Genomic DNA, 9,841 nt, shown 5'->3' on the forward strand with positions numbered 1-9,841 from the left:
CTCTGACACACATGGGGTAGCTATGAGTCAGAATCAACTTGATGGCAACTGGTTTAGAATCTTCCTTTTCAAGGAGAGGCAATGATGCCCAAGGGTGTCCAGCAGGTTGTTCCCAGAGACAAAAGCTGCTAGCCTGTTTCCTAGGCTTTCTACATCCTTATCACAGAACCTTGAAGCAGTTCCATCAAAGCCAACTTCTTGCTTAAACCTGCAGCAGAGTCCTTGAGTATGCAAATCCGAGGAACCCTGGGCTGGGCTGTGTTTGCCTCTGGTGAGGCCTTCCCAGAGGCCTCTGCCTGGAAGGTGGTTTGAGGTAGAATTGCAGTATGTGGGGGCTCAGCAGGGGCAGTTGAAGTAAGGGGAGCCATCCATCTTGGCATTGTTCCAGATAAAATGGATCCTGGTGGTGAGTAGCGCCTGGGGTCTTAAAAGCTTGCGAGTGACCATCTAAGATACAACTATTGGTCTCTTAAGCACCCGAAGCACAGGAGAATTAAGAAAACCAAAGACCCAAGGGATCAATTAGTCCAAAGGACTAATGGACCACATGAACAGCAGCCTATACAACTCTGAGACCAGAAGAACTAGATGGTGCCTGGCTACCACTACTGACTGCTCTGACTGGGATCACAGCAGAGGGTCCTGGACAGAGGGAGAAAAACTGCAGAACAAAAAGTCAAATTCACAAAAAAGACCAGACTTACTGGTCTGACAGAAACTGGAGGAACCCCCCAAAACTCATGGCCCCCAGATGCTCTATTAACCCAGAACGGAAACCATTCCTGAAGCCCACTCTTCAGACAAAGATTAGACAGGAGTATAAAACAAAAAAAATACACGTGAGGAATGTGCTTCTTAGTTCAATCAGATATACGAGACCAAATGGGCAGCCCCTGTCCAAAAGCAGGATGAGAAGGCAGGAAAGGACAGGAACTGACTGAATGGACATAGGGAACCTGGGATGGAAAGGGGGAATGTGCTGTCACATTGTGGGGATTGCAACCGATGTCACAAAACCACTCTGACTGGAATCACAACAGAGGGTCTGGACAGAACAGGAGAAAACTGGAGAACAAAAAATCAAATTCATGAAAAATATCAGACTTCCTGGTCTGACAGAGACTGGAGGAACCCCTGAGACTGTGGAAGACACCCTTCTGACATGGAACTAAAATCATTCCCGGAGACCATCTCCCAGCCAAACAACAGGCAAGTACATAAGATAAACAATAACACCCAAGAGGAGCTTACTCCTTAGAACAGTTAATTATAGGAGATCAAAAAGGCATTATCTACATAAAAGCAAAGATGACAAGGCAGGAAGGGGTAGAAAATCAAGAGAAAGGAAACAGGGAACCCAGGGTGGAAATGGGGAGAGTACTGACACATTGTGGGGAATGAAACCAAGGCCATGAACTACTTTTGTACAAACTATTGAATGGGAAACTAGCTCGCTGTGTACATTTTCACCTAATGCACACACACACACACAAAAGGATCCTGGCTCTCTTGATTTTACATAGAACTCAGACAGGAGCAAGGAGCCAGCCAACAGCTGCAACAGGTACAGCCTGGACGAGGCCAGAGGCCATAGACCCTGCCTGCCTCTTGGAGAAAGGCCCGCCTATGAGGGGGAAGAAGACTACAGGGGTGTGGTGGAGGGGCATTAAGGAATGGGGAAGACCCCAGATGGGGGTGATGGGGACATTTATCCAAAAATAAAACACACACTCATTATAAAAGATTCAGGTAAGCAGAGGGAAAAACCAACCCTTGACATTTGGTAACACTGAAGTGCTGATCTTTCCAGATCTCTTTCCACACGTGTGTGTGTTTCATTGGAAGAATCTGCTTGGGACAGGTCCCTGGGTGGCACCTGGCTAGTCTCAGCCTGAACCTGTGTTCGCAGTCCAGATGAGTATAAAGCCCTGGTTCCTGGGAAGGCTGAGCAGCCTGGGAGGCCCCTCCCATGAGCTCCAGGCCTGCCTGCTGCAGTAGCTCTTCCCAAAAGACCACTCAGCCTTGGGACTCCCTGGGCAGTGGTGTCATTAAGGGGATGTGGGGGGTGCAGACTGCACTGGATAACACTGTCAGAGGGGGTAACACCAAAATGACTGCCTAAAAATATCCCTGTAGTTAGTTATAACAACAAAAACATTTCTCATAAGCCCAGCTTGCATGTTATCAGTATACCTACAAGGCTAAAACCCTATGCTAATATACTTTGGACATGTTATCAGGAGGGACCAGTCCCTGGAGAAGGACATCATGCTTGGTAAAGTAGAGGGTCTGTGAAAAAGAGGAAGACCCTCAACAAGATGGATTGACACAGTGGCTGCAAAAATGTGTTCAAACATAGCAACAATTGTGAGGATGGCGCAGGACCAGGCAGCATTTCGCTCCGTTGTACATAGGATCGCTATGAGTCAGAACCACCCAGAAGGCACCTAATAACAACATTGCACTCTGATCAGAGCTGTCATTATTACCCAATTACAATGATGTTTTGAATCACGTGGTTTCATCTGCATGCACTACAAGCATGCGCTGTTGTTTTCATGGCTGCTGTTGTGTTTTTATAGTTGCCGATTTTGTCAAATTTTCTGGTGTTTTAGTTATAACATTGTGGTAATTAATATTTGTGAACCTATGTCAATAACTTTTTTGAGAATGAAGTAGTAATTAAAGGAAAAGAAGCAGTGATGTATAAGAATTACGACTTACGAGTAACATTAGTACAAAAAACATTGCTAAGGATTCTGTATCGTCTGGTATGGGAGGAGGCCCATGGGGGAGGGTGGCACCATGAGTTACCCCACTGACTGATACCAACCCTAGTGGTGCCACTGTCTGTGGGCCCCTAACATTTGGGATTATGTTGTTGCAAATGAAAGGGTCAGACCTCTCCAAGGAGGCTTGAGCTCTAGGACCTCACAGCCACCTCTCCTGGGAGAGGAGGAGAAAGATGGACAGACCAAATTTTCCTGCTCTCTGGTTGTGCTCTTTGAGTTGATTCAGCTCCAGGGAATTTTTTAGGCCAAGTCATTTTCAAAATAACTCTTCCTGATGTGTTTGGTGCAAACGCAGTTGATTTATGGCTTTGTTGACCTTTGATTTGTTGGCAAAGCTCCGCCTGGGCCCAGGGGAGGCTTCCCTTTGCTTGTTTACTCAGACTGATTTAGAAGCCACAGGGCCAAGAAGATTTCCCTGTTTCTTCCGCTGGGAGACTTGACTTCAAGGCCTTGCTATCAGGATTCACACCCTGGTTGGGGCTCAGCCCTGTCTTTCATACAGAATGGCAGTTACCCTTTCGACGGCTTGGGCCAAGCTGCCATATTCTCTGGCCTGCAGCCCTTGTTGAGACTCCCCAGAGAGATCCCCCAGAACTCCGCTATCCTGTGCTCCATTGCCTACAGCCTGGTTTCTTTCCCACCCTCTGTTAGGCTCCTGCACCTCCATTGCTGAGGGGCATGAGCAAGAACAAAATGAATTATTACCGACTCTGATGGACTGGTCTCGTTATAGAGTCCATAAGCACAGCCAGACAAGGCTGGGCTAGTTTGTGAAGAAGGTGGGCTCACGCCAGGTCTCCTTTCTTTGGGCCAGGAGGTGACACCTGTGTTGGAGCCATTAGAACTGGCTGAATTGACTTTGTACATTAATGTTATGGTAGAGCAGGAAGACAGAAGAAGAATTGATGAATTTGATTTGTGGTGTTGGTAAAGAATATTAAATATACCATGGACTTCCAGAAGAATGAAGAAAATCAGTCTTAGAAAAAATAGAAACAGAATGTTCCTTAGAAAAGAGGATGGCGAGACTTTGTCTTACTTACTTTGGACATGTCGTCAGGAAAGATGGATTGCTAGAAAAGGTTTGGTAAAGTAGAGGGTCAGGGAAAATGAAGGAAACCCTCAATGAGATGGATTGACATAATAGTCGCAACAATGGTCTCAAAGATACCAACGATCATGAAGATGGTGCAGAACCAGGCAACATTTCATTCTGTTATAATAAAGTCTCCATGAGTTGGAGTCGACTCAATGGCAACTAGCAACAACAACAGAGCAGGAAGGACGCTCAGAGGTCGTGAGAGGACTCCTGTTCAGGGAGGCCTAGTCACCTTCTTTAGGCCACAGGGGGCACTTGTGGCCTCAGGGCCATTCCATTAGTTTGAGGATTTCTGAAAAAGACTCTGGCTCATTTATTCCTTTATCCAGCAAGTGTATTAGGTGTCTGCTATGTGCAGGCACTGTTCTGGGCCTGGGGACATGGTGATGGACAAAGGCAAATCCTACCCTAAAGAACGGACCTAGTTAAAAACAAAACCAGGGTTCATTGTGCTGTGCTATTGTGTATCACCTCACTTAATCCTCACAACAACCTTGGAAATGGGTACCATTACTTCCACCTTCCAGAGGAGGAAACTGAGGCACAGAGAAGTAATTTGCCAAAGGTCAATTTTATATTTTCTTTATCGTAATTTACATTAAAAATGATTCCATGTAAATAGTGGTATGTATGCATATATAAGTAACTAAGCAACCTATTCATAAGGTTTTCACTGGCCAATTTTTCAGAAGTAGGTGTTGGTGAAGGATATTGAATATACCATGGACTGCAAGAAGAAGGAACAAATCTGTCTTGGAAAAAATGCAGCCAGAATGCTCCCTGGAGGTGAGGATGGTGAGACTTCGTCTTACGTACTTTGGACATGTTATCAGGAGGGACCAGTTCCTGGAGAAGGACATCATGCTCGGTAAGGCAGAGGGTCAGCAAAAAAGAGGAAGACCCTTGATGAGATGGACTGACACAGCAGCTGCAAGGATGGGCTCAAGCAGAGCAAGGATTGTGAGGATGCCACAGGATCAGGCAGTCTTTTGTTCTGTTGTACATGGGGTTATTATGAGTCGGAACCAACTTAACAGCACCCAACAACAACCACCACCACCATCTACACCCAAAGGGTGGTTGGTTAGCATTTGAAGATCCTTCATTGAGCATTTTCTCTCAAGAGGCAGTATCTGAGATGCTTTAATGATTGTTTTAGATATCAGTACCAGAAGCTTGTGAATTAGCAAAAGGGATGTTAGAAATAATTGTTAATTGATGAAACGAGAGGTGTTCAAAACATATGCTAAGTTAGAAAGCCTGTGCAGGCACTGGGCCCACACAAACGTGTCAGGACCTTCTTCTTTGCTGGGAAACTTTGAATCTGCCTCTCTCAACCCTCCCCATCAACCTCAACTCAACAAAACAACCCAAATCCCATTTTTGTTTTTTCTAAACTGCCTCTTCCTATTGCAACACACACAAAACCACCCCGCCCACTCCAGTGACTTGCTAAAATGACACCACAGTATCTGTAGGCCTTGAGAGTGTTGAAGGGGTTCTACCAAGAGGTAGGTGTAATAAATGCAAAACTCCATCTACAGTTGTGACAGAGTTTCTGTTAAGTCTTTCTTCATTTATTTATTTTTAGTGGCAATATACACAACCAAGCGTGCGTCCTTGCACAGTGTCTAGCTGTGTGGTTCCAGGACGTTGGTTGCGTACTTCACAATGTGTCTCCATTCTCACTATCTCTATGCATAGTGTCACAACACCATTGATTTAGACTCTCTGCCCCTTGAAGTTCTCATCTGTGCTTTAGATTAAATTTTGGACTTACAATGAGTAGTTTGGACCCCCTCTTCCACCTCATTCCAACCACCATTTCTACCTCCACTGGAGCTTGGAGTGGGGGCTTGGAAAAGCTCAGAGGAAGATTAAAGTCAGATCCAGTGGAGACCCATCTGCTTAGTTTGCTCTTTATTAGCTGCTCTGATCCATCAACACCCCCCGCCCCAGGCCCACCGCTTCTTTCTTGGGCCCTCAAGGAGTTTGCAGTCACTGGAGCAGCAAGCATGACACCAAGCCCTGCTGTGCTACCATTTCTCCCTACTCTCCTTTTCCCTCTTTTGTAAACCATGAGTTCTTAACCTTAAAAAAAAAAAAAAAAATTCTGTTTTAGCAGTCTGGTAAAGCCTGTCCACCTATTCTAAGATTACAAAGGACATTAATTAAATTGGATTTCAGTTATCAAAACATTGAAATGACAAATTTAAAAAAAATTTTATTTTGTTGTTGAGAATATACACAGCATAACATACAATTCAACCATTTCTACATGTACAATTCAGTGACATTGATTACACTCTCACCCTCCTTTTCTGAGTTGTTCCTCCCTCATTAACATAAACTCACTGCCCCTTAAGTTTCTTATCTAATCTTTCCAGTTCCTGTCGTCAGTTTGATCTCATATAGATGGATCTTGAAGGAGCATAAAGCTCAAGGCAGACATTCTTTACTAGTTAATCTAAACTATTGTTTGGTTTTAAGACTTCAGGGGATATTTTTGGTTTAAGGTTTAAAGCTTGTCTTAGGGCAATAGTTTCAGGGGTTCATCCAGCCTTCATGGCTCCAGAAAGTCATGAGAATTTGAAATTCTGTTCTACATTTTTCCCCCTTTGATCAGGATTCTTGAAATGACAAATTTTGGTTATAGTAATATATTGCTATTGTGTTAGTGCATTAAATAATAGGACCTACTGGGGAATCTAAGATCTGTTATTTCAAAGTAGTGATGAGCATAAGTGATATTTCCAGATTTCTATGCCACCTCTAATGTGATATGAAAATATCTGCAAGTTGGTGACAAAGCCACAGGTATTGCTAATGAATACGACTGTGGTTTGTTATCTATATTCATAATGGAAGAAAATGCTAAATTTCACTTGGAAATTGGGGCAGATAAAGTTTCTGAACTGTCTCTGGCCAGGGGAAGGGAACAACTTTGGCTGAGACCAACCAAGGCCTGGAGTCCCTGGGTGGTGCAAACGGTTAAAGTGCTCATTGCCTACTGAAAGGCTGGAGGTTTGAACCCACCCAGAGGCTCCTTGGAAGAAGGCCTGGTGATCCACCTCTGAAAAATCTGTCTTAGGAAGCGGGGATGTAGTCAGCTTCCCCTGAGCCTCATGGCAGTGTGAGAGATTCCTGAACAAAATTGGGCTTCTAGCAGGGAGGAGAAAGTGGGGAGTGGATGTTGTGTGGGTAACCAGCAGCTTCTGTGAATCTAGACAGGGAAGGGGAGAGAGAGGCAGTCCCCCTGTGTGCCTGTATCGTAAGAACTCAAATGCGAGCAGTCACCTTTTACGGTGGTTTGAGAAACAGAGAAAATAAGTGCAGAAAGAGAAAAATGAAGACACACAGATGCAGAGATGGAAGGCAGAGAGAATAGTCCTGTGTTCAAGATCTCCTAAAGTCTAAGTGCCATATCCAGACATGTGTGGTTTGGAGAGAACTTTCTATGAGCTCTGGGTCTTGTATGCAAATAAGAGAAGAAACCCTCTGAACTTGGCTTAACCAGAAAAAGGAACTTTATTATCCAGTCACAGGGTCCTTCACTGAAGCTGGACCATGGGGAATTAGACCCTTGGCCAGGGCAGCCCGGCCTCAGGCACTGGTCTGCAGCCAGGGCCATCCTGCAGGCTCAGAAGGCCAGAGATGAAGTTCACTGTCCCTGATGGATTAATTCTCTCCTTTTACAACCTTCATGTGAAGTATGCAAGTAAATGGCCAAGGGCTGGGTCATCACCAGCCCTGGGCAAGAGTGTGACATTGGAAAGCACTTTGGGCTCCTTAGCTGACCTCATTCTCTCCCCACTGTTCTCCTTCATGTCCTTGTCAAAACCTGCTCTCAACGAAGACTCTGAAACTCACTCACCTAGAAGCGATAGAAATTCAAGTGCAAGTTCTGTGCAGTAGGTGGGAGGGGGGTAGAGTCATCTGGAAGAAGCAAAACTTTCAGATAAAGGAATGGAGCTTTGGGGCAAGGTGTCAGGGGTTGACAGGTATTAGGAGTGGGGGGTGGCGGTGATGAGTTAGGGGCAGGGAGACTTCAGAGTCCTGGAACCACACCCCTTAAGTGAGAAGGTGGTTCTGCTCTTCTCTCTATTCATGTGAGCAGAGGTCCCAGTGGCTCGTGGGCTCCCTGCGCTGTGCAACGCGGGAAATGTCTCAGGTCAATGCACAGAAAATGCAGGTTTAGCAGCCACGATAACAACAACAATAATAATTGTCTTACATATATTTAACACAACACTGATTTTTAAATTATACACATTACTTTATCTACTATGACAAATGGCATTCTTACCATGCCACGCGTCCCAGGCCCAAGCTACCCTAGTGGATCAACATCATCAATTTACTCAGTAATGGGTCTATTTCATTATTTTTTAAGAAAGAGGTTTAGTGATAAGACTATCAGACATTAATGAGAAAAATATGAAATAAAACACCCAGTTCGTCCATTAATCCCACCATCTTCACAGCTCAATGGCATATTGGCACCCATTCAGAAATAAAATTAAGAGCCACTGCAAACCTTTTTTGCAACATTTTATTTGATTAAAATGAATCAACACCGACTGACTTTTAGATTATCGCATACCTGACACAAAGTGTACACACATACAAACATTTCGTAAGACCACAAATAAGTGGAAAAAAGCATTCAAAGTGCACCTGAGCTTTGACAGGAAAAACAGCAACCTTTACTTTTGGAAAGGAGTCAAAAACGCAGTCTGAATTCTCTAACCTAGCTCCGGTCTTGTAGAGGGCATTCATCTGCTTTGGCTAATGCAGAGAGGCGCTGATCATCTGTACTCCACACCAGTCCTGAATCCTTCGTTCTCTTTCACATAAAAGCCACTAGAAGAACAGACCAGGAAACACAGCTGGTCTTACTGTGCTGGTTTCCAGCCCCTCAGAGCTAGAACGCATGTAATACCAAAATCGACCATTAGGTGTCACTGTTGTAGCACAGCATGCATTGACCTGGGCCCCATTGATCTGATAGTGCGCCAAGTTTATCTTCATTGGCTTTCTGCATCATCGCATGGTTCCCAAAGGCCTAGTTCTGCAGAGTCAGAAGCCAGTAGCCGGTAAACAACTGATGACGATTATAAAATCTAGGTAAAACTCACCGGCACTTGCTCTCTGGCAGCTACAGCCTTTTGTGATGGAAGATGTAAGTGCTGGAGGGCTCACCTACTCCTGACAAGGCAAATCAAATACATTTTTATGTCATGTTTTTAAATTCATAGTAAACTGTTTCGAACGTACACAAAGTTACAGAGAACACTTTGACAAACAACTGAATTGAATTTTAACGTTTTGCCATGTTTGCTTCAGTGTTTTATTTTTAAGGGAATAAAACATTACCGATACATCGAAGCCCCCAGAGAGCCCACTTCCCATCCCGTTTTCCTTCCCTCCCCATACACAACCACTATCATGAATTTGCAGTTTATCATTCCCGTGCATATTTTATACCAGCACTACATTTATATGTGTTCATCAACATTATTTAGCATTGCTCTGTATGTTTTCAAATGTTATGTAAATGTTACCCTTTACATTACATGCATTATTTTGCAACTTGCTTTTTCTCTCTCAGCCTTTGTTTTTCTTCTTGGAGATTTATTCATGTTGATAGAACGAGCTTGGGTTTATTTATTTGAACTGTTTTATATTATATTCAATTGAATCTCTATAATCAATTTACAAAATTATTGGCTGTTTATAATTTCTTATCATTATAAATAAGGCTGCAATGACAATTTTTAAACAATTTTATTTAGTTATAATCTGCATACTATATAATTTACCCATTTTAAGTATGCAAGTCAATGATTGTTAGTAAATTTACCGAGCTGTGTAACCATCACCACTATCCTGTTTTGGAACATTTCCATCATTCCAATAAGCTCCCTTGTGCCCATTCACAGTTAATCCC

Source organism: Trichechus manatus, unplaced genomic scaffold, assembly GCF_000243295.1.
Source record: "Trichechus manatus latirostris isolate Lorelei unplaced genomic scaffold, TriManLat1.0 scaffold00002, whole genome shotgun sequence".
NCBI classification, from domain to species: Eukaryota; Metazoa; Chordata; class Mammalia; order Sirenia; family Trichechidae; genus Trichechus; species Trichechus manatus.